Source organism: Nomascus leucogenys, chromosome 18 (genome assembly GCF_006542625.1).
Source record: "Nomascus leucogenys isolate Asia chromosome 18, Asia_NLE_v1, whole genome shotgun sequence".
Classification (NCBI taxonomy): Eukaryota; Metazoa; Chordata; class Mammalia; order Primates; family Hylobatidae; genus Nomascus; species Nomascus leucogenys.
This window is the reverse complement of record NC_044398.1, coordinates 29,145,660-29,171,223: the sequence shown is the minus strand read 5'-3', so window position 1 is coordinate 29,171,223 and position 25,564 is coordinate 29,145,660. Positions and strand designations below refer to the sequence as shown.

Here is a 25,564-nt window from a genome sequence, read left to right as displayed (position 1 = left end):
AGGTATTCAGAAGGCTGAGGTGGGAGGGTCAGTTGAGCCTGGGAGGTCAAGGCTGCAGTGAGCCACTGCACTCCACCCTGGGTGACAGAGCAAGACCTTGTCTCTTAAGAAAGAAAAAAGGCTAATTCTGGCCAAGCCCCTCCCTCCACTAAAGCCCTTCACATAGGTTATCTCACTGACTTCTCACAGTAACTCCATGACTCTGTGTTCTTCACCAATCCCCCACCCCACCATCTCAGGGCTGCACAGGGCTCCTCTGGTGGCCCCAGCCCCCAGCCCAGCACACCTCGAAGGCTCTGTCACGGGCACTCCGGAATGCAGCTTCAGGAAAGGCTCTACTACGGAGGAGGAGAGAGAGAAGACCTCAGGAGAGGAAGAGCACTGGGATGGAAAGGTGAGCAGAGCGGGCAGGAGAGAGTCTTGGCAGTGGAGAAAGACACAGAAAGGGAGGAAGAGTGAGAGGCAAGGCATGAGCGGAATAGAGAGAAGGAAGGAAGATACAGAAAGAAGATACAGAGAAGGAAGATACAGACAGAGGGGGAGGGGGAAAGAGGGCAGGAAGGAGGGAGGAGGGGAGACAGAGAAGAAGAAAACAAGGGGAAGAAGGTGCAGCTGCGCAAGAGGAAGAAAGAAGGAAGGAGGAGGGCAGGAGATAGATGGAGGGATGGTGAGGAGGTGGGAAATAAGCCACCAAGAAGCCAAAGGGGATGAAGAAGCCAGGAGCCACAGAGACAGACACACGGCAGAGAGGAGGTCAGGGCCTTGGAAAACCGAGAGGCAGACGGAAAGCAAGCAAGCCCGCCCACCGAACATTGAATACCTAACAGGAGATGACAAATCAAATGGGAATTACTGCGGTAAAAACATAATTAGAAACTTGATTGAAGTTAAACAGAATTTACATAACACTGCAAATTAACTTTACACGGAAACTATTCACTGGGAAGGCAATGAAAAGGCATTTCATTAGTAATCTATATTTAAACAATAGGCACAATGGAGCCTTCTGATGAGGAACTTGGTGCCTTCTACGGGAGCCTGTGCCAAAGACTGCAGGAAGACCAAGCACAGTGGGTGCTCCAGGCAGAAGTGGGCAGGGGCCAGGGGGATCCCCGTGCCTGCTTGTGGGGTGGGGTGGGGACACAAACAGGCCAGGTGAGCTTCTGGTGCCGGTTCTGTCCTTGACTTGCTGCGTGGCCCTAGGCAAGTGTCTTACCTTCTCTGGGCCTCGGTTTCCTCACCTGCAAAATAAGGCCAGTGGAGAGGCAGTCTATAAGGCTGGATAGTCTAAGACAGTCTGGGAGATAGTAGAGGATTACAAGAGCACGGGTTCTGGAGTTGGATGGATGCAGTTTCTGCCCCTTGTGAGCTATGGCATCATGCAAGAATTCTCCTCACTAACCCTGTTTTACCCATCAGTTCAATGGAGGTAAGTCCAGTCCAGTCCCACCTGACGTCACCAAAGCAGTACAAGGATTTAGGGAGAGAATGGGTAGGGACAGGCTTAAAGAAAAGTGAGTCTAAAGGCACGGGATTACTCGTCCCCTCTGCCGGGCACACTAATGAGATTACCCGAAGCCTGCCACTGCCCTGCCACGGAGCCATGCATCATCAGAGCAGCTGCTGCTGCTGCCCTAGTCCCTGATGCAGAGTTGGAGGGGCATCTCCCCCCTGACTTTCCCGAGGGAGAGGAGGTCCACAAGTCCCTGCCTGGCTCCATTCAACTCTCAGCCTGGAAAAGTCTCCCGAGTCTCCTCTCATGTCCTGGCCACGTCAGACCACACTCACTCTGCAGACGGGCTGGACTGTGCTCCCGCGGCTCCTTCACCTGGACACACTCTTCTCTCCACTCCCACCCCCCAGCTCCTATCACACCTTGCACACCTGCCCAGCCTCTGGCCTTGTTCAGGGCAGCTATACTGTGTGCAGCCGTTCCTGACCAAGCCAAGGCCGTTCTCTCTGCTGGGCACCTGCAGTGCTCACTGTTATGCTGGAAGGTGTGGGTTCTTTACCTGGCCCCCCACCGCCCCATCTGGACTGCCAGTTCTCAGCGTAGAAACCCTCCACTGTCATCTCTGCACACCCTGACTCGAGCCCTGCATTTGGCACAACACAGGTGCTTAGAAAACACTGGTTGACCTCAGAGTGGTCAAGGGAGGCTTCCTGGAGAAGGTGGGACTAGAGCTGCATGCTGAAGGGGGAGAACACCTGACAAGACCCACATCTCTGCTGTGGAGGGAGGGGTGAGTGGGCCCGGGGTCAAACCTCAGCCAGAGCAGAGAGATAGCTCAGAAGCTCCTGGGTCTGTTTCCAGAGTCTCAGGGTGCCCTATCCTGTGAACTGCAATACAGGGCAGCTGCAGCGCCCCAAGACATACTACTGGTGGGTGGCAAAGCTGGAATTCTAAGTCAGGCTCAGGCTTGTGAGCACCAAAAAGGTACATTCAGGTGCCAAGGGAGAGATGGAGCGGTGGGGAGCTCCTGGAAGGTCAGGAGCACACCTGTTCCTTGGGATCCTACCCAGCCCGGGGCCTGGCCTAGAGGGGGCACTGCTGATGTTTGCAGTAGAGGCTAAGAGAGAGACAGAGACGTGACGCAACACTGACATGCACGTATATGACTGCCCACCAAAGACAGAGAGCTCCCCTAACTGGGAGCAGGTGCTCTGACACTCATTCGTGGCCTGGGAAGGTTCACGTCTTTTAGGATAAAGGATCCACACCATGCTCAGGTGCTCAATAGGGAGCTGCTGGGTGCCTCTCCCCCATGGGCAGCACGTGACCTGCCACCTGGAGCCCTGCGTTTTTGGACAAGGGGGAGGAGCCCCGGAAAGCAGGAGGGAGGTCCGTAGTGCTAGCTGAAGAAAGTGCGAAAGTGGACAGACATCAGGGCAAGACGCTCAGCCAGGGTCAGGGAGTGCCGGCCAGCATGACAGGGAGGGCCCAGGCATGAGCTAGCCCACAGCCCCTAGCCCCTGTGTGGCCAAGTGTGGGCAGGAAGGCGGTGTGGTCCCTCCTCCCTCTCCATCAGCCCTCTCCAAATATGGCTGGTTTATTGAGGCCTCTCAGCCTTTGTGTAGGCTGTTCCCACTGCAGCATACAGAGTCCTTTCCACGCACTGCCCAGCAGAGTCTTGCTTGTCCACTCAGAGCCTGCTTTCTGTTCCCCTCCCTGGCTGCACCTTCTCCAGCTCCTCTGCAGACCCCTTCCCCACTCTCACTCCCCAAAAGGGCTGGGTGTCCCGTGACTCACACTCAGGCTCCTGACCCTCTCAAGCGCCGCACACTCTCGAGTGATCTCATCTGCCTCACGACTTGCAACACCATCAATCCACGACAACTCCCAAATTTATATCTCTAGTCCGGGACCTCTCTCTGCCTTCCAGACTCATATATCCAGCTGCCCACTCAGTCTTTCCACTTGAACGTCTCAAAGGCATCTCAAACTCAATGTGTCTGAAACAGAACTCCTCAGCTTCACGCAGCCCTCCCCGGCCATTGTCCCTGGCTGAGCAAATAACCACCTCCCTTCTACCACTGGCTTCTGTCCCAAACCCAAGGGCCTTCCTTGACTGTCCCTGTCTTTTTAAATTCTCCACCTCTAATCCACTAGTGAGCCTGCCTGCTGGGTCTCTGAAATATATTCAGCCTTTGATGGCTTCCCACCTCTTCCTCCACTACCCCTTCCTCCCTGTTCCCATCACCTCTACCTGGATGTGGGCAACAGCTTCCCAGCTATCTCTCTGCTCCACGCTTGTCTGCGTACAGGAGTGGGTCCTCCATGATCTCTCTGACTTCGCCTCCTATCCTGACATCCTCCCAGCCACACTGGATTACTTGCATTTCTTTGAACAGGTCAAGTACACCCCTGCAGACTCCCTGGCTGCATTCAGGTATCTTTTAAACGACCAACATAACAGAAGCCTTTCTTGAGCCAGGCAGAGTGGCTCACACCTGTAATCCCAGAACTTTGGGAGGCTGAGGGAGGTGGATCACTTAAGTCCAGGAGTTCAAGACCAGCCTGGGCAACATGGCAAAACCCCATCTATACTAAAAGTACACAAATTAGCCAGACATGGTGCTGTGTGCCTGTAGTCCCAGCTACTCAGGAGGCTGAGGTGGGAGAATCACTTCAGCTCGGGAGGTCGAGGTTACAGTGACAGAGTGAGACCCTGTCTCAAAAAAAAAAAAACTTTCCTTGACTTGTGAAAGAGTACTTTACACTGTAGACTCTGTGCTCCTACCTGGCTAAATTCGTCTTCTTAAAACTTAGCATCACCTGATCCATTCACTTTTTAGGTATTTATCATCCATGCCTCCTCATGAGAGTACAAGCGCCATAAGAGCAGGGAGTTTTGTCTGTTTTATTCCCTGTTATATCTCCAAAACTTAAAGAGTTCCTGACAGACTTTCTCGGTCAACACCTGGGGAATGAATGCATGAGCAACGCCGCCGCCTCCTCCTCCCTGAATGTCTGCCTGCAGAATCAGCCACATCCCCCCACCCTCCTCCCCTGTGTCGTCATGGTCACCACATAGGCTTTGAGCACTGCCTTATGGAACTCAGTCTGGCTCTGGGATCTGAGTCGGACTCCATTGCACACCATACCCTCTCAGGGCAGGACTAAATTGGCTCTGTGAGGCACCCCTGGGCAACGAAGTGAGACCCCGTCTCCACAAAAATTTAAAAATCAGCTGGGCATGGCTGTGCATGCCTGTAGTCCCAGCTACGTGGGAGGCTGAGGTGGGAGAATCACTTGAGCCTGGGAGGTTGAGGCTGCAGTGAATCATGTTTGTGCACTGCACTCCAACCTGGGTGACAGAATGAGACCCTGCCTCAAAAAAACAAAAACAAAAACCCCAGCCCTTAATGCAGGCCTGGCCTGGTGTGAGAGTCCATGAATATTTGATGAGTGAATTAAAGAGTAAATAGATGGGCGGATGGGGGGAATGGGTGGGTAAGCAGGTGGATGGAAGGATGGATAGGTGGTGGAGGGATGAATGGGTGGATGAGTGTGAAAGGACAAAAAGAAAGAGGGATGGATGGAGAGATGGACAGGTAAGTGGATGGATGAGGATGGATGGATGGATGGGTCTCACAGGCACACAATACAGACTAGTGGTTGCTTGGCCTCAAAAGCAGAACTTCTCTTGAGAGGATGAGTGCAGTATGGTCAAACTAAAAGCATAGAAGCTGGTATGGCAAATAGGATGAAGCCAAGCTGCTGTGGCGTGGCCAGAGCTCGCTGTGTGATCCCTGGCAGGCACCACTAACTTCCCTGTGCCTCGTTCTCGTGGTATGAAAATGCAGATAATAATTCTTGCCCAGAGCTGACAGGGAGAACTTTGGAATTTTGAATGCTGCCAAAAAGGAGACCACAACCACATCCCCGGTGAAGCACATCTCCAGCCAGGTCTGCTTTGGAAAATCCTCTTTTCTCAAGCCCCACATGGCTCTGTGGACCTTGTAGCCTTAGAATCCCACACCCACAAGGGCTGGGACCCCTGGCTACAGCCCTAGAGTTCCAACTGAGCCAGGCTGCTAAGATGGCTCAATCAGATCAGACACAACTGACTCACAGAATCCTTGAGAACTGAGGTAAGTGTAGGACCTGAGCCCAGTGCCCCATTTTGGAGACAGACAAACTGACACCCAGAAGCCTTTTCTGGCAGTATGAGCACCACACAAGGAGTTATAGAGAGGTCCTGCAGCCAGGCCCAGGAAAGGCTGGGAGAAGCAGCTGAAAACCCTCAGCTCTGGTCCAGCCACAGCATTTCTGGGCTGCTAGGGCTTGCCCCTGCCCAGACTTAGGCAAAGGTGATGGTATGGCCTGGGCATCAGGGGCTGGTGTTACCTTTCGGGGTATGGCAGCTCAGTGAAAAACAGCAGCTCCTCTCCTCACACCCCTTGCAGCATTGGTCCGACGCCAACGGGCCTCCTCCTCTTCCTCCTGGGTACACAGGGGAGAGATGGGACGTGTGTGAGAGCAGGCCGGCGTGCAGACAGCCGTCCACTCCCCTCCCACCTCTGTCCCTGCCGCCAAGCTAATCTCAGCGGCCTCTTGGGTCACTTAAGCACACCCTGGGATGCCTGATTTATCAGAGCTGGCTGTGTCTTCCCCGCCCAGCCGCACTCCAACCAGCAAGCCAATTCCTCCTAGTGGGATTTTGAAAAATATATAAATGTAAGTTTTGTTTCTTCCGGGACTGGGGACTTTGTGTTGTCTTTCTCTTCTTAGTAAGAAAAGCAGAACAGCATCACTTTCCTGTACGGCCCCCAGGCAGGGTGACAGGGAGAAGCTGTCGGGGGTATTTTTAGCCGGGTGTACAAAGCCCTTGCCGTGGCCTCCTCTCTGCGCTGTGCCTGGCTTCGGGGAATTATCTCACACGGCCGGCCGGCAGCCACTTCCAAAGCCACTCTGTGACCCCTGCCTGAATTCTTTCCTCATTATGAATTGCTCACCAGATCCCTGACCAACACTTGGAGCCATTTTATGTGTGTACGCACCTCGGGAAAACCAGCTCACTCCCTCGCCCCTCCTACAAGGTTCAGGGCTGGCTGTTTTGCTTATAACTGGGAGAGGAGGCCCAGATGCAGAGTTTAAAGCAGAAAAGAGCCCTGGTGATGAGTTAGATTGTGCTCCCCAAACTTCAGCTCTTCCTCCACGCTCTTTAGGATTCTTGGTCTGAGCTGAGATCTACCTGTGTGATGACTTAATTTAATGTTCACCTTCCACTCACTTTTTTTTTAAGCTTCAATAAATCTGGCCTTGTCCAAAGCAATCATGCCCTTGAAATAATTGATTTGATAGGCTAGTTATATATTTCTGATACACTTTAATAAATGTAACTAGTAAGACAAAAATATATGTCCTTTTGGGTACTATCTAATTCTAGAATCTTGCTGTAGACTACCAGTTACCTGGGCCAAGCTTTGGCAAACTCCCTACTGTCTATCAACACTTACGTTGTGCAGAAGGAGAGGGAGAGGCATGGAGGAGGGGCGGGATGGCTGATGGGGCCCAAGAACTGGTCATTGTATCAGGCCAAGGGATGTAAGGGGTCAGAGCCATGGTGTGCTGCAGCCTTTAGTACTGCCTCTCTTTCTAGCACTGGGCAAGACCATTTTTGGCCCCACACTTGAACTAGGCTGGGAGGATCTAGGTGGGATAGGCACGAGGCATCTTGGGGACGGGATGTCCCAAAGGAGGGCCAGCCCAAGGCCCAGGGCCCAAAATGGCATCTTTCCCAGCATTCTCTGAGGCCTCTGGTTCACTCTGCCCCTCCCGTCAGGCTCCTTTTGGCTGGAGTGGGTCCACAGGGGCCAGAAGGCGAATCCCCTCTCTAGGTAGATCTGGAGGCACAGAACATTCCCCTGGGCCCTACAACCTGTGCTCTTGGCGCTCTGACCCTGTGGGCTCCTGGGGGCCTCGCACTGCCTCTGGGCCTCTGCCGCCCTGTGTGTGCTTTGAGAGGAGGCTGGCAATGGTGGGCACCCGGCAGCACTGGGGCCTCACTGCTGCTCTCTGTCCTTTCCCACTCTGCCCACAGGTTGGAGACCCTGGCTGGGCCCCTGGCCCAGTGCCCGCCACCTGCCCCTCCCGCTGAGAACAGGATGTGGGTGTCAGGAGGTGAAGGAGAGTGTGGGGGTCGGGATGGGGAGTGGCCTCGGGACGGGACTTCCTGAAGCCAGATCGGTTTACCACAGTCAGTTGGGCCCAGGACCGCACAGCTGTGAGTTATAAATGTCCCTGTCAGAGCCCGGGCTGAGAGGCCCTGCTGCTGGCAGAGGCGCCAGGGCCCACAGTGCCCACCCTGGGAGCACCCCCCCAGCCGAGGGCCCGTCCTCTCAGAGGTCCTCCCCCAGGGTCCAGCCCTCACGACCTCTGGGCTCTCCTGCCTCCTCTCGGAGAGAGATGGGTCTAGTACAGCCTTCCCCTGCTCACCCCTTGCCCTTCCAGGTGCAAATCTTGTGGTCCCAGTTACCAGGAGAGCTCCCAGAGAGCAAGGACCATTCTGGGTCTGCACCCGGCAGGAACCTGAAGCTTGGCGCACAGCCAGCCACTCAACGACCACTGTAGGGGTGACTGCTCCAACTCACCAGCCTGCTTCCCACGGCTCCACCCGCCCCTGCCTGCCCACCAGGGCACACACCGAGGGGGAGTGGGAAGGGAAAGGGGCCTGGCCTGCCACACCTGGTCCGGGGTGAGTGGGAGAAGCAGGGCTGGCCACTAAGCCTCTGGGCACAGGGCTGTGTGTCCTGCACATGCAGGGAAGACTCCTTCAGAGACCTTCCCTGAGGTACCCATTTTCCTTTGTCTGCTCCCTCGGAGCTCCCTCCATCTGGGGTGTGAAGTGTAGACCACAGCTCAGAGGCCAGCCTGCACAGAACACTGCTGTCCGTAGGGCGAGAAGACAGGTCCCTGGGACCCCAAGGCTGGGCCATCCTGTCAGGGCCACCGAGGTGGGCAGCACAGGGCTGGGCCACAGAAATACAATCACAGTAACAGAAACAATCAGGAATGGCTCAGGCTGCAGGGCCTGAGGCTTATACAATTTTGGAGGCCCTGTTTTAAAAATTATTTAAAATTACAAATCTATATTTAGAATCAGAAAAGAAATCACAACGAATTCCCAGATTCTTAGGAATCCATGCCCCTTTCTCATGAGGCCCCTGTTTAACAGTTTACCAGAAATGCTTACATAGAAATGTTCCTGTTTGCAAACTGCTGCCCCTCCCACCTAGAACACTCTATAGCTCCCAGCAATTACCAGCCTTCACCAGGGCTGTGCCCAGGAGAGGCCAGGATGCCTAATCTTCATGTGCTTCCCTGTAAGCCTTCCTCTAATCATAATAAGAGTGATGAAATGGATAGTGATATTTAACCTTTAGCTGTACTGTTCTAAGCACTTTAGGTAAATTAATCCACTTAATCTTACCACAACCTATGAGGTTGGTACTGTACCCATTTTTTACAGATGAGGAAACAGAAGGTTAAGAAACCAGTCCAAGGTCACATAACCAAGATGTGAACCCAGACAGCCTGGCAGGGATGCCATTGCCAGCCCTTCACCACTTCTCTCCACCTCCCTCAAGTGACCAGAAGGGTCTCCTTCCCCGAGAGGCTTCAACAGCAGCAGCAACCTAGGGCTGACTCTGAGTAGGCCCCCTTCTGAGGAAATAATTCATTCATTCCACACAGACGCACTGAGTACCCAGTATGCCCCAAGATCTCGGCAGGAAACAGAGACCTCCTGCTTACCTCACCGTGCCCAAGGCAGGGCTGGGGTCCTCCCCACAGGCAGAAGTGGGCACTGTCTTGACTTCCTGGGACGGGCTGGGGGTTCCTAGAGACGGACTGGGTCTGCCCCAAGGAGACCCTGGAGGGTGGGGAGAGGGGGAAGGTTTGCCAAAGGGCACATGGCCTGTTGTCCAATTCTCTCATTTTATGGATAAGAAAAGGTGGCCTGGAGAAGACTGACTTCCTGAGGGTCCCCTGAGAGTGGTGATCCTATATGAGTTCTGAGACTATCCTTCTGGAGGGGTGGGGCAGATCCTGGAGGACTAGGGTGGCCAAGGCCAGGTCTGGGGGAGGAGGCAGGTGCCTTCTGGCCCCCTAGGAGCAGTGCCTTTGTTTTCTCTCTTTGTTTTCCCTCTGCCCTCAGCCCCAGTGGCCTTCCAGGCTTCCCCTGATTGTGTACAGGGCGATAAAGGGGCTGATGAGCGGGAGATCTCTGGCGGCACAGACACAGCGGCGGCGGGTGGGTGGGTGGCCGAGGGGGCCCCTGGAACTGGGCTCACTGCTGGCTGTACTGAGTCTTCCTTTGAGGGACACTTTGCACATGACTCTCAGAACCCTTTCAGCACAACTGTCCCCATCTTATAGAGGAGGAGACTGAAGCTTCAGGAAGCAGCAGCCAGGCCTGGAACCCGGGCCCTTGGACCCCAAAGCCTTGAGGATCTCCAGTGGGCCCATGGGCCACGCTGACCCTGACCCTTAGCTCTCTGGCCACCCAGACAACACCTGGCCTTGTCAAAGCTGTTATCCCTTTAACTCGAGAACTGGGCGTTTTCAGATTGGACAGGAAGAAAGAGAGCAGGGGCGAGTCAGTGTCTCACCTATCAATGCCAGGGGAAACAGGTGCACTGCATGTCCATGTGAAGTGACACACTCGCAACTGGTGGCTTGGTGGGAAATGGGGTAGTGTCCAACCTCCCAGCCTCCCCCAACAGAGTCCCAGTGAAACCACCTTTAGGAGGACAAATGACTGCTCTCTTGTGGGCTAATTCTGACCAACTGCAGGGCTAGGGAGAGAAGGACACAATCTGAGGGCACCATCTGCCCAGTCATGGGATGGGGCAGTGGTGGCTGCAGACCTGGCCCACCCTGCCCCAGGTCACTGCTGACCCTGACCTCAACTGCCTGGCCTCCTGACCTGGTCTTCTCAGACCCTCCTCAAGTTATCAAATAATCCACCTTATTAGGTACTGTAAGCCGTGTCCATGTTCCATCTTAATTCTTTATGTACTTAAAAATGTATTGACCCGGGCGCAGTGGATCATGCCTGTAATCCTAGCACTTTGGGAGGCCGAGGCGGGCAGATCACCTGAGGTCAGGAGTTCGAGACCAGCCTGACCAACCTGGTGAAACCACTTCTCTATTAAAAATACAAAATTAGCTGGGCGTGGTGGTGCATGCCTGTAATCCCAGCTACTCGGGAGGCTGAGACAGGAGAATCACTTGAACCCGGGAGGCGGAGGTTGCAGTGAGCCAAGACAGCACCAGCCTGGGCAACAAGAGCGAAACTCCATCTCAAAAAAAAACCAAAACTATTTAATTATTTATATCACTTTAAATCAATTACTTTTTTTTTTAACTTAGCCTCATCAAAAGCACTATGATCTGTGAAATCATGGGTTTGATGTATTAATTATATTTTTTTCCTTAGTTACATGAACATACATACATAATGTTAAAATTTGAAATTCAGACCCTCACATGTGTCCGGATAGCCCACAGGGTGCAAGGCCAGTCCTGGGGAAGTCTCCATCCAGGCTGGGAGAAAGCCTTGCTAAGTGCGGTCAGGGTGCCGTGGGGCAGAGCCCAGGGCTGCCCAGGGAAGTAGAAGGAGGTGGAGGTTTTCAGAAGGGTACACAGAGGGTTCAGTCTGGGCCATGGGCTAAGTGCTCCTTTCCTCCACATGAGTTGGAGTCTGGTCCTCGTAGTTCTTCAGCAGCAGATAAAGCCACCTCCCTGCAAATTCCTCCTGACAATAGCATACTGCAGTGGGATGGGCACTGGAGTCCAGTCTAGAATAGCAGTCTTGACTCTGTCCCTGGTCACTGTTTTGCTGGGAAGTGCTAGGCCTCTCTGGGCCTCAGTTTCTCCATCTATACAGAAGCAGTGAGTGAGCCACAGTTCCCTCCCAGCTCCACCAATCAGACTGCAGCACCTTCCCCCTACCCCGCCCTGCACCCCACTGGCGTCTGGTGCTCCTGGTGACCCCGGGCTTCAGACAGGCCCTCAAACCCCCCAGATGGGCCTCCCTTAACCCCTTCCTCCCATATCTGATCAGGGGCCTCAAGTGGTGTCCGGGGTGCAAATGGGAGACAGGGCCATCCTGTGTGACAGCTATAAAATCCGATAATCAGCTAATCACCAGCAAATTAGCATCCCATCTTTACATAGAACAAATATAGTATTTACATAAAAGTTGTTAGGAGTTTCTCTCTTTTTAATTAGCAGAAATAAATGCAAAATGAATGGTAATTAGGCAGCTGATGGATTCGGTAGTACAATTATGCCTGCGGCAGTGCCCCAGTCCTTAAACACTGCATGCTCCGAGGAATCAGAGGAGCCTATTTATATGATTTATTTATAAAACAAAGTTAACAGAAACAGAGGGGCGAGGTCTGGGCACTGCTGGAGGAGGGGTCTTGGCTGCAGAAGCAAGGCCCTGGGAGGAGAGGGAGCTTCAGTGCCCAAGGAATAACGGGGAGGGGGGTGCTTAGTGTTGAGCTATGAAAATGTAGTACCAAGGCCCCCATGAGTCTATTTCAGGCCAGGCATGCTTTGCTAGCAATGGCCTCCCTGGCAGGAAGCAGGCTAGGGCGGTGTGAGGGGCTGGGAGCAGCTGTTTTTATACTCTTGTCTGTCTCTTTCTCTTCCCTGGTCCCTACTTCTCTCTTCTTTGCTGGCCCTATACTTTCACTGAGCACTTGTCTGTGCTGTACCCCTGAGGTGCAGAGGGAAGGGAATATTCTTCCTTTCCTCCCGGAACTCCGGAGAAACCAGATCCAGGAATAATGGAGGCCAACACAGTGGGAATAAGTTCCAGACCAGCAGAGCACCCAATGCTGTGAGAGTACAGAGGCAGGAGCCCAGAGGAAGCAGTCCTGAGGAAGAGGCACAAATTGGGTTTTGAAGGATGCACAGGAGTTTTCTGAGAAGGTGGGAAGTAGCCAAAGGACCTGCATGTGAAAAGGCAGGGAGGTAGGAAACAGCATCATGTGACTGCAGGAAAAGAGTGTACCACGGGGTGGGCGCTGGAGAAGCAAGCAGAGTCTTGGATGCCATTCTAAGGGTTTGGATTTGATCTTAGAAGCCGTGGAAAGGTCTGAATCAAGGGAGTGGACAGCCTCTTTCCACCAACAGTTCTTTTCTTAGCTTCCCCTCCCCCACCCCAGAGCCAGCGAGGGGGCCAGGTCGACAGGCCATTAAGAGGCAGCTGGTCCAGCTCATCGGAGCAGGAGGCTAACCTGATTACAGGGACAGGAGGTCTGTCTGCATGGGAGGGAAGGAGGAAGGGAGAAAAAAGGGAAGTGGGGCCTGCTGAGCCACCCCTGGGTGTCCGAGGTGAGGGGCCCGTCTTCCCTAGAACATAGTCCCTGGCCCTGCCCCCACCCAACTGCCTCGCCAAGCCTGAGGGAGGGGAGAGAACACTGCCTGTAGGGCCTCATCGCCTTCTCCCAGATCCAAACCCCAGCTCACCACTGCTTTGTGTTGTGACCTTGAAGAGCCATTTCCAATTCTGGGCCACACATTCTAGTCTCCAAAACAAAGGCTTGAATTAGAACAGGGGAGAGGCAGCAAATTTGGCCCCCAGTCTCATCCCATGTAGTATACTTTTACGGGCATGGGTTGTCCAAACTTTTAGGAATTTAGGTGGGGCAGGCACTCTCCAGAATGCCACAGTCCTCGCTGCTCCCTCCTGCCTCACTCCAGCCCAATACACAGGCTTGTGTGGTATGCTGCAGGCAGCAGCTGAGTGGAGACACCTGCACGAGGACCTGGGCTCAGACAGACAGAAAGCCCGGCCGAAAAGGCTGGTGATCAGAGTAGCTTCCCTGCCAGGTATTACCCTTGTAGGAGGACACATGGGAGCCGCTGCTGCACTCAGGATTTGGAGTGGACAAGCAGCCCTCCCCTCTCTCCAGTGACTACCCTGACTCAGTCTGCCGGTCTCTAAATGGGAACAATATTACCTGCCCACCCAAGCCCCGGGGTCATTAGAAAGCTCAGAGAAGCCCGTGCATGTGGCAGTGATCTGAAAGTCAAAGCCCAGGGTAGTGGTTTAACCGTGACTTTGAACACTGCAGGTTCTGAAGGATTTCACAAAGGGAAGTTTTGCACTCCCCAGTGCAGACAGCTCTCAAACCTCCGGAGCCTCCCTTTAAAACAGCAGTGCTCAAAGGTCTTTCAGCAGCCCCGGCAAGGTCTAGAAATGGTGTCTGAGCTGCTATCTGCCATCATTCTCAGGAACGCGCTCTGAACTTGCAAGGGAAGACAAAGATCACACCGCACCACTTCTCTGCTCTGTAAGTTGCGCTCCTGCCTTTGGCCAAAATCAATACAAATCTCCACTATGATTGTTCCACCAGAACAGGGGCCGGGCCCTTGCGATGACATTCCAGCCCTGGCCGGCACAGAGGGTCTCCCTTTATCACATGACTTCAGCCCCAACTCAGGGGGCAGCAGAGTGTGGGGTGGAGGTGGGGTCCTGAATGAGGGGGACAGCACAGGGGAGAAGCAGAGGAGGCCATGCAGAGCTGCTCTAAGTGCCTCTCCAAAGACAAGCCTGGTGCTATTCATCAACTGGTTTTCAGGGCTGTGAGAAATCAATGGCATTTGTGCTGCAAACTCATCATTAGGACAGGAAAAACTCTGCAATGGAATTGATTTGTTTAAATATAATAACACAATTTAACAGAGAACTGTGGGGGTGGGGAAGGGACCGAGGCAAACAAAACAGGCACGACAGCTCAGAGAAGCGGGAGATGAACCCCCTGAAAAACCTTCCAGTGTGGATGCTGAGCCCCAGTGCGACCCCCACCTATCCCTAAGCCCCCGCCACCGAGGAGGCCAGAGTGGGCACATGCTGTTCTCCTGCACAGAGCAGCTCAGGACTGGTCTCAGAAATGTCCTTAATGGGCTGTGGATGGGCCCAGAGGCCTGGCTGGTCATTGCTGCATTGTTCCTGGAGGTGACTTTGCTTGGTGAATATCAGTTCAACCTAACAAATTCTTATTAGGCACCCACTGTGGTCCACGTACCTGTGCAGAGCTGTGGGGGACATGGGAAGAACTCCTGGCCATAGCCTGAAGGCATTCCATGGCAAGGGGGTGGATTAGGCAAGAATGCAAGGCTAGGGCAGGCTGGCTTCCTGGAGTCTCAGGAGATGTCAGGCGGGGGTGCAGCGGGATGCTAGGGCAGGAGGAAGACAAAGAGGGAACAATCCGGGCAAAAATGCAAGGACCCTTCAAAGAACTGGGAGGGCCCCATTTGGAAGACGGTGCTCATTTCATAGATACCTGCCTGATGATGACTGATGGAAGCTCACTTTACTGATCCTTAAAATGTTCTGGGACCCTGCAAACACTTTATAAGTGTCACTTCATTGAATCCCACTATGCTGTGAAGGAGGGAATATTATTACCCACATTTCAGAAATGATGTCATTGAAGCACCGAGAGGTTAAGTGACTGCCCAAGGTCACACGGTTAGTCAGTGATGGAGCCGGAATCAGACCCTCATATTATGACCCCAGCGCCTATGCACCAACCATGGCGCTTTCCTGCCATCATCGGACCTTGGTCTGCATGTGTGCTGGGGAGACAGATAACTCCTGCCCTCCGGGAGCTGGGGCATGAGATCCACTGGGCAACTGCATGGCGGCAGCTCAAGGGGGAGTCTGAGAAGGGCACGGCAGGGGCACTGCATCCATTTGGCACCTGGCTGCAGCTCTGCTGCAGGCTCAGCCCTGTATACCGGGCAGGGTTGGAATGTTGATTCCAACATTCCAGCTGGACAGCGCTGGGCCTGGCACTCAGGGTGTCCCCAGACCTTTCACATGACCTTGGGGTTGGAGGGTGGAGGTTACAAGCAGGCTGATATTAGGGAAGGCCTGGGCAGCTCTGGGCAGCCTTTCTGAGCTCAGTAAGGGCCTTAATGTCAGCCTCAAAATTCTGACTTTATGCAAGGTGATGCGGGAAGCCAGGGACGGCTGGTAAGGGCTCAGGGATTCAGAAGCAGGAAGATGGTCCCCAGCAGGGGTGGGATGCTGAGAGGGTCACAGATCCAGAGATGGTTAAGGGGGCCTAATCAACTGTTGGATGTGGGGGTCAGGGAAAGTGAGGTGTCAAGGATGACCCAGGCACCTGCCCACAGCCCTCTGGGGGCTTGGATGCCCAGCTTTGCTGAACCAGCAGCTGCCTGCATCAGTATGAATTGACCCAGAGCCCAGGGAGCACTGCGCCCCTCCCCCAGGAAGCCCTGACTTGGGGGAGGGCACTGCAGGCTAGCAGGCCGCCACCAACTCCACTCTGTCCCCCTGCTGACCTTTCTCCTTTGTCAGCAGTGCACTCCATCAATGCACCGGAAGGGCCAGTGCGATCCCTCCCAACTGCTCAGGCCAGGGCTGGGGGCAGGGGCTCGCTCTGCCCTCCCTCTTTCAAGGAAGAGGTTTTCTGAACGTCTCCAGAAAGCTGGGAGCAAAGCCACTAAAGCCCTCAGTGCAAATGGGGAGACTGAGGCCTGGTGAGGGGCAGCTCAGAGTCCACCAGACAACGGCAGTCACAGCCTTAAGCAAAGAGCCCATCAGGCATGAGTCATGCCCCTCCTGCTGGCAGAGGGGAGGGAAGAGAGGAAGCCAGAGAGGAGACTAGAGCCAGGCCCTGGGGGATGGGCAGGCACAATCTGGCTGGGGGAGGGACCTATGAGGTGTGGGAAGGGGCCGAGCAACTGCACCAGCAAGCCCCTGAGCCAAGAAGAGGATCCTGTGGGCTTCAGAGTGGGGCCAGTGGACTCAGGCAGGCCTTGGGTGGTCAACCATCCTGGTTTGCCCACAAGTGACAGGTTTCTGGGACACAGAATTTTCCATGCTAAAACCAGGACGGTCCCAGGCAATTTGGACGGCCACCCTAGCGGGGCTGATGCTGAACTCTGGTTTTCAGTTCAACCACTCTCTGTGTCTCAGTTTCCTCATCTGGCACGTGGAGCTTATAACAGTACCTTGTGTATGGTTGCTGGGAGGTGGGGGAGAGTGACATTAAATAATGTATGTAAAGTGCTTAGCATCCGGCACAGCATCTGATAAAAATCATTAAACAAATGGCAGGTGGCTGCTGTTATTACTCCCAACTGCTAAACTATTCTTACTACTATGAGTAGCAGCTAACACATACCAAGTGTTACCCTGCACCAGACTTTCTAAGTACTGTGCATATGTTGCTAATCTAATCCTTACAATACTTAACGGGGAAGGAAGTATTACCATCCCCATTTTCAGACGAGGAAATTGAGGTGTGGACGGGTTAAGCACGCCCAGGCTCTCACACCTGCCAAGCATAGAGCACTGAAAACCACTTCTTTTTCCACTGGAATGATCCCAAAGCCCGGGAGATGCAGGCCAATGTCAAAATGATTATGGTCACACTGACCCAGGGCAAGAACTGGACAAACACACAGGCCATTCTGGAGGTGCCCTGGGAATGGGCAAGCATACCTTGTTTTCAGGGAGACTGAGTCCCTAATCCTTAGCCTGCATCTTCAAGACCTTCCCCTTCTGGTCCAATCAATCAAATTTATTTGAGTTCCAGGGTCTATTTACACAGCAAGAGAAAGGAACGCCCCATGATGTACACACACCTCCTCCTGGCCCCAGGGGCTCCACTCTTGATCAGGCATGTTTTGCCCACTGCGATTCATTCTGCAACAACACTGCAAGGTCAGATTCACGCCCATTTCCGAGATGAGCAAAGAGAGGCTTGGAAATGTGCTATGGTCACACAGCTGGATTTAAACTTGTCCAGCTCCGAAGCCTGGGCTCCTCTTGGTTGCTGGTATGACAAAATGAACAACAGCATGAGGGCAGGGGGCCACACTGCATATGTCTGGTCGGGTATGGTGCAGGGAGAGGTGAGTACTAGAAAACTCCAAGGAGGGGCAGAGCCCCCTCTCTTAAAACAGGGAAAACTCTGGCAGCTCAAAGAAGGCACCCAAGCGCCCAGGGGTGGAGTAGTCAACCTGGACAGGTACTGTACCCAGGGAGAAAAGGGGGAGGGAGACCTGAGGCAGGAGCCCATCACCCTGCTACCTGGAGGGGAGGGAGGTCTTGCAGAGACCCCTCTTTAGACTCAGAAGCTGAGCATGCAATGCGTCCTGCCCCAATCCCTAGGAAGTTCTCAGCGCAAGGAACTGCATGCTTGCAAAGCAATTAGCTTCCAGCACCCAGGAAAAAGGTCGCTGAGGGGGCAGGCAGGCGCTGGCTGAGCAGTGGCCCTGGCAAGCTGGGCCGGGTTATTTTTAGCATCTCAATTCAAGAAGGAGGAGGCCCTCCTTCCCACCAGGTAAATGTCGGCGCCACTGGCAGCCCCAGCCAATTAAAGCAGCTGGAGCCAAAGAGGGAAGACAGAGACTGGTGGCCTCTCCTGCTGGCCCCCAGCAGCTCCTGCAAAGGGCCTGCTCCCGACTCACCTCCCGCATGGCCCTGAACAGGAAACACTGGCTCAGTCTAAAAAGGCTGAGCAGGGGCCTGGTTGGAGTCCTGGCTGGGCCGTGTGACCCTGGTCAAGTCTCATGCCTTCTATTATCTGACTCCAGTTCCCCCTCTGGAAAACGCCACCCCCCGTCCCCCGCCCCAGCCCACTTGATATTATGAGGGTGACATGAGTCAGGGGTTGTGAGGATTAGAGAAGCTTGCCACCCCCTGCTGTGGGGTGGCTGCTTTATTATTCCAGAAAAGAGTGGACTTCCCGAGCAGGAACCTGGGCCATCTGACAGGGCCTGAGCTGGCTGCTGCGCAAACTGCTGGGGGGATTTGCGCAATCCCGGGGACTTGTAGTCCAAGGAGCCCATGGCTGGCGCTCTGCTGATAGGAGAGGCATGACAGAGAGGCCGCTGCAGGTCAGTGGAGGCTCTGCAAACATAGACCGGCCGAGCCCAGGGCTACGGGGAGGGGCCACACCTGGAAAGGGCACCAGGCACCCAGGGCGCCGGCAGCATACCTGGCACTGGCATGGCATTTCCTCTGCATCAGGGTATCAGCCAGCTGCAGCCTTGGGAAGGAATAAATACTGTCCCCTCCCTGTCCCCAGCAGGAGAGAAGGAGGCAGAAGGAGGAAGGAGGGAGTTGGTCACAGAAAAGAGAAGGGAGGCGCATCTCTCATTTTATCCTGGGACCCAGATCCTTAGTCTGTAGTGGGGGCTGCCCCAGGGACCTAATCCCTCATCATCCCAGGCTGGTCCAGCCTGGCAAACCCCAGAAATCTTAGGTCAGCTCTCCTCCACTGGGGAGAAGCCTTGGGTCCAGCAGCAGCCTTCTGGGCCAACTGCCCCCGAGGTGCTGGGGAAGCCCATACTTCCCTCAACTCAGATCCCCAGCACCAGCTCAAAGCCTCCAGAAGTGGACACTTCCACTGAGGCACTTCCCTGCTGTGGCTCCCCAGGTGCCTGAAGCTCAGGAGATAAAAGGGAAACTGAGGCACAAAAGTGGGGCAGTGATCTACTCAGGGGCATTTAGCAAGTTAGAGGCACAATATAACCATCTTCCTTCTGCTGTCTCCAACCCCCCAGGGGCATCTCCAGCCTCATTTATTTCCCTGCGCAGTCCCAGCCTCCACAAAGCCCCCATTATCTGCCCCAATGTGGCTGCCACAGGATCTTGGCCCAGCTGTTCCCTTTGCGTGGAATGCTTTCAGTTTGGATCACAGTCTGGTCATTCTTTGGGGCTCAGCTGGCACTCACCTCCTCCAGGAAGCTCTCCCTGACCCCTGAGGCCTTCGGAGCCCCTAGACCCTGGCCCTAGGTAATGCCATGCTGCCTGTGGTCAGCAGCCTCCCAGATGGTTGAGCCGGCTGGACACTCTGCTGAGCCTTGGCAGAGGGGGCTGATGAGGGAAAGGGCAGCCCCTGGTTTCCTGAGTCCACTTTATTTCCTCACTCCCTTGCCCCTTATAAGCCTCACACTAGGCCCTGACTCTGAGGCGTTGCCCCTAGCCCTGACCATTGGGCCTGCAAATCCCGGCTTCACTGGGGCTCTCTGGGTAAATGGATGACAGGATAAGCCCTCGCTCCTGGTGGCGAACCTCTCACAGCAGGAGGCAGAACACAAATGCGGCTCCACGGAGCCAGGTCTGTGGGTTCCAGCGCAGCTCTCAGTCCCAGTTCTGGGTGGCTCTCCACAGGTCCCCAGAGCTTCCTTGGCCCCTCAGGGTCGGTCCTGCCTTTCTGCAGATAGAAGGCTCCTATCGCTGCTGCTGCTGGTCCCTGCCCCTGCCAGCCTCTGCACCCCCCATGTAGCCTACACAGTTTAGGGTGGCCCTGCACTCAGCTGATAGCCTGGAGCGCCATGTTGGCTACCTTGGGGCATGCCCTCCTATCTCTGGGCCTCAGTTTCCTCGTCTGTGCCATGAATGGGGTGGGTAAAATGATTTCTAAAGACCACTCCTCTCAACATGAGAGAGAGGCTGTGGGTTTGTTTTTATTCCAATAAAGATGTCATGCTTGTGGCCCCACCCAGTGTCTATTACTTGCTGCAAGGTCGCTGAGGCTTCAGACCTAGGAACACAGGGCACAGGCAAGGCTGTCCTCCGCCCCAGTGTGTGGCCTGGGTGTGTGGCTCATGAACCAGAGACAAACTCCAGAGCTCAAAAAGAGCCAGGGGAGCAAACGTCAGTGGGAGGGAGAAGCGCCCTCAGTTAGTAACACCCAGGAAACTCTTTACAACCTCACACTCCTACCAGAGTGAGCACACACCATCCAGGAGGCATGTCCAGGACTCTGGGACAGCCAGAGGGAGACCCAGACCCACCTCTCTTGGGAAAGATGCTGCCTACCTGCTCCAGCCTCTGTACCCACCATGAGGAATGCTGTGTGCCCCTGGGCTGGTCTCTGAGCCTCTCTGACCCCACTATGTCACTGAGCAATGCCCGCCCCAAGCTCTGAGCTGAGGTCAGGCCCACGGAAGATGGGGTTGGGGGAGGTGTGCAGATTGTGGCACCTGGCTCCACCGTCGGTCACTTTATCTTGCAGCATTTGAGAAGACTGGCTTTCCCCTTTTGGTAGAAAGCCCCGGCACCTGGTCCAGCAGAGGTGCCTGGGTTGCTGAAGAGGCCGTGGTGGAGCATGAAGGTCCAGCCAGTGGACAAGCCTCCAACCCTGCTCTTCTTGCTGCCACAGTTCCTGGGTGAACTAAGTCTTAGACTGGACCACACCTCACCCTTGCCCTGGCTTGCAGGCTGAGGCCGGCCCTCCTAGCTCTCACAAAGGAGCTGCCACTGCCCTGCAGTCTCTTTTAGCTCCCCACTCCCTGCAGGTTCATGGCCAAACTCTGTGGCCTAGCATTCAAGGCCCTCAGGGGCTGCCTCGGCTGTGGCTGAATGAATCTTCCTCCCCAGCTGGACTGCCCTGACCCATGCCACCACGTTGTGCAGAGACCCCAGGAAGACCCTACTCTTCCACTCTGTATAGGAACCCCACTCACCTTCCCCCTCCACCAGGAAGTCTTCTCTGGCTGCCTCCTGCAGCATGAGGAAAGAGCTGCACCTACCTAGCAACTCTGCACTGGAGACTGTGACCTCTACTCAGACCTCCGGACCTGGAGCTGTGCTCTCCCAGCTCAACTGAAGATTCACTATTGGATACCAGGGCCTAGCACGGTGCAGGAGCACAAGGAAGTGTTCGACCCCAAGCTGGCTGATGGACAAAATGGATCACCCAGCAAACAAGCAAGTATCTATGACAGGCAGTTTGTTGTGGTAGGGAAAACACATATTATGGTGTCAGATAAAACTGGGCTGAGTCCTAGCTCCACTATAAGCTGTGTGACCTTGGCTAAGTTTCTTAACCTCTCTGTGCTTTGAGTTTTCTCATTTGTACAACAGGATAGTCCCAACTTCAATGGGTTGTTGACACCCTTGAAGACTGCAGTTTGTAATCCCTGACCTACCCCAACCCTCTGGTTTTACAGACCAATAAACAGCTGCTCAGAGAGGGGCAGCAACTTGTCCAAGGTCACACAGCAGTTCTTAATGGGACTGAGGCTTAAACACAAGTCCTGCTCAGAGGGCCCACCAGGACAGTAGTCCCACCCTCCTGACCTAGAGGGGCATCCTACCTTGGGCAGGAATAAGCAGTGAGCTGCAAACGATTCCCAGATCCAGGCTGGGGTGGGGGTTGTGGAGTCATAGCAGGCTGCAGAGGCTGGGGTGGAGGGCCTGGGCTGCAGGCCACAGATTCCACGCAGTGGGAGGAGAGGTGTGCATTCTCAGCTGGTGCTGAAGATTGACAGGCATGCCATATGCGGACCCTGGAATCCCAGCTCCGTGTGGCCACGGGCTGGGCCCTGGCCAGGCCTGCTGTGAGTTGGGCTTGGCATTCAAGGTCTTCACGGCCAGCCCCAAACCGCCTATGTAACCCTGGACGTCTGCTGACTGACAACTTAGGGTGTGCATGCTGGCCGCCTAAAGCCACACACCAGGGGCTGGAGGGGCTGGTGAGGAGAGTGCAGCCTTTGCCCCAGGTGGCTGCCCACAGCGCTCTGAGCAACAGCTGTTTGGGATTGCCTCATATGAAATCCAAATCCAGCCCAACCCCAATCCCTGATCTCCCTCTCCACCTTTTCTTAAAAGACGACACAACCACGCCGCTCCGTGGAGGGAAACCCTCCTGTGTGGCCACAGCCCTGGAGTCCACCCCCTACTGACTCCCGCTGCTGCCACCTCCACTGTTCATGCTATAAAGTGCCAGAAAGCACTAACCACGCTCCAGGCATGGCTGTGGCAGTGCCCATGGCTTACTTCGTTGAATCCCTCACAACCAGATGGATATTGTCCCCATTTTACAGATGAGGAAATGGGGCACAGAGAGATGAAGTCACTAATCAGAAGCCACAGAGAAAGGGGTAACAGAGCTGGAAAACCTCCACGCCTCAGCCCAGTCTACAGCTGCAATCCATCAGCATCCTCCACACTCATCCACCAAGAGTGTTTTGAGTGTCTTTCGTGAAGTGCCAGCCATATGGAACAGTTTGTCATGCCCCTGACGCGATACCCCTCTCATCTGTGGCCAGCCTTTGCCTGCGGTTGCAGCCCAGGCCAGCTAGGGCCTTCTCACCTCTGCCCCAGACTTCGGAGCCATGTATACCTGGCTCTAGTCCGCCGAGCCACGTGAACTGGACCACATCACTTGTGGGGAAAAGCAGGGCTGGGCACTTGTCTACTCTAGCTGGCTGGACCTCTGCGCTCTACCAGGCCCTCTTCAGCAACCCACACACCTCTCCTGGGCCAGGGGCTGGAGCTTTCTACCAGAAGGGAAAAGCCAGTTTTCCCAAATGCTGCAAGATGAGGCGGCCAAGGGTGGAGCCTAGGTACCACTCTCTGCTGCCACTGTCTACACCCCCGCCCGATGTGGGTCTGACCTCAGCCCAGGAACTTAGGGTGGTTGTACCTCTGAGCCTCTGTTTTCCTATCTAGCAAATGGGAATAGGGCCTTTCAAAGCTCTCCAGGGTGTGATGGGTGTGAAAGGACTTTGCACACTGTAGAGAACTCTACAGTGCAAGAGGTCACTGCAGCTACTGAAGGTATCACACAGCAAAGGTTGGAAGGGAGGAGCTGGGGGTCAAAGAAATCTCCATGACATCTAACCTGCAGGAGTGAGTCTGCCAAGGAGAGATGGGTGGGTGGGCAAGGAACAATCCAGACAGAAGGCTCTGCAAATAAAACAGAGTAGACTCCCCATACCCTCCACTGCCCAGCCAGGTGGATTTGGAAAAGCACAAAAAAACCAGGCCACCAAGGTAGGCAGGGGCAGTGCTGGAAGGTAAATGGGGTGGGTCAGGAGAGCCTTGAACATCACCACCTGATGGAAAGGGTTGCCACTCCACCCTGGCCAAAGTTTCTGTCCTGGACTGCTTGGGATAAGCTAGATGCTGGCACCACTGATCCTCTTCTGCCGGAAGGAGGGTACCATCGCTCATTGGCAGATGAGGCTTATGGAGATGAGGAGGACTTGCCCAAGGTCGTGGGGCTGGTAAGTAACTGGTGGTGCCTGCACTTGAACTCAGTTCTTGGTGCTAAATCCCACAATTGCTACACTTACTCAAGCAGGGTTGGCTTCACTGGCCATCACACAGGGCCACAAGCTTAGAAGGACCCTACTCTGCTGTCATCATCTTGAAATCCTTTATAATTCATGAACAAAGGGCTCTGCATTTTCATTTAGCATTGGACCACAGCTAAATTATTTAGCTGGCCCTAATTCTAGGAGACTCTGATGGGTATTGTTGGGTGCAGATGCAGGTGCGAAGGGCCATGAATAAACTCTCACTTTTCTGGGACTTTGGTGGAGCTGAGCCTTCTGCTGGGTCTTCCTTGGCCTTTGACATCAACCTAGCAAATTTCTCCTCTTTCCAAGGCCCAGCGTAAATGTCACCTCCCAGGGATCCTTCCCAATTTCCTTCCATAGTGGCACCTACCACCCATGCCAAGCAGAACCTTGGCTCCCTGTGCTGTGGTCCCACACCCAGATCCTTTAGCAGGTCACAGAGCCTCCCAGTGGATACGCAAGCAGTGGCTACCTCTCCAAAGGCCTAGGACTCCTCCAGGCCTCTTGGGTACCCCAGAGCTTTCTGCTGGCCAAGTTTCCAAAGGACAATCCTAAGGATACTTTACAAAGGAGTCGTGGAGAGGAAGTTACTAGGTCATGCTAGAAAGCAGACCCCAGAGAATAGCCTATCTTTCTATTTGCAAGAAAATGGCAGGTATGCCTGGGAATACTAGGTCAGAACTAAAGCCCAGATAATCCCAGAAGCCTCCTTGGGAACCCCCTCTAACCTGGAGGGGCTCTCTGGGAAGGAGAGAGGGAAAGGAAAAGGAAGTGTTGAATTGAGGTGGGTGCAATGTGGTTAATAAGCACCCGATTCTGGCTGTGCTACTTCCTGGCTGAGTGGCCTGTCCTCTCTGAGCCTCAGTTTTCTTACCTGCAAAGTGGGTAATAAATGACCTATCTCTGAAAGGAGATCATGGGAGAAAAGAGCATAAATGTTCACATCTGAGGACCTGGATCCAAAGCCCTGCTCCAACACTTATGAGCAGGTGTCCTTAAGAACCTCACCTGCATTTATTGTGCCTCAGTTTCCTCATCTGGAAATTGCTCGGTAAGGCCTTCTTCTCAGGCTTCTCAAGGGGATTTAGAGCACTCATGGAGGCAATGTGCCAGTCTCCTGGCAGGGAGTCAAATGTGGTTGTTGTACCAAAGCTGGGCACTGCAGGCCCCCAACTCCTCAGGAGTCAACGGGTAAGTGCAGGTGGGAGAGCGGGAGCAGGGATGACACAGACCCCACCACCTTGGGGGAGGCAGGCAGGGTGGACTGTTGTGCCCATGATTCAGAGAGTACCCAGGCCCCAGGGGATGAGAAGCCTGGAGAGGAACAGCCCCCACATCCCCACTCTACCCGTAACCTGTTTTTTTCTCATGAGACTACTAGCTTCAATTTGTTGAAGCCCTGCAGAGTGCCCAAAATTGCTCTCGGCAATCTACACAGCAGCCTCTCATCCTTGTGGCCACCGTATAGGAGGCGGACTGGGACGATTCCTGTTTCCAGATGGGGAATGAGGCCCAGAGAGGGCAAGGGCTTGTCCATGGTCAAGTCACATGGTCAGTCACATAGCTCAAGCCCCAACACCCTCCCCAACATACACACAAACAGAGCTCTAGCTCAGCCTCGGCCCAGGCTGTCCAGAGCCTCCCAGGAGCTGCTGGAAGCTTTTGCCGATGCAGAGCCATCGACCTCTGAACTGCCTCTTCTTGCTGGAACACACTCTGCATTGTGTGTGCATGGATATGCAGCCCCGTGTGTGTCAGAATGCTGTGTGCTTGTGAGAGTTTGTGCCTGTGTATGTGTATAGTTCCAACACGAGTTTGTGAATGTGTATGTGAGCGTGCAAGTGCACGCCAGTGTTATCTGTGTGCATTCATGTGGCATGCAGAAGCGACGTCTGTGTACACGTTTGTGAGGAAGAGCACATTTGCACGTCTGTATTATCTATGCACTCACCGCCATTCATGTCT

At 54.3% G+C, this 25,564-nt stretch overlaps 1 protein-coding gene across 4 annotated transcripts in view; it reads right to left on the bottom strand.

The window, feature by feature from the left end:
* The window catches only part of ZMIZ1 (zinc finger MIZ-type containing 1), a 245,141-nt gene that overhangs the window by 168,559 nt on the left and 51,018 nt on the right, over nt 1-25,564 (bottom strand). For all 4 annotated transcript variants that reach the window (XM_030797701.1, XM_030797705.1, XM_030797704.1 and 1 more), the window contains exon 3: nt 5,852-5,947. The gene's annotated coding sequence lies outside the window, so the exon portion shown is untranslated. The remainder of the gene's footprint in view (nt 1-5,851; nt 5,948-25,564) is intronic.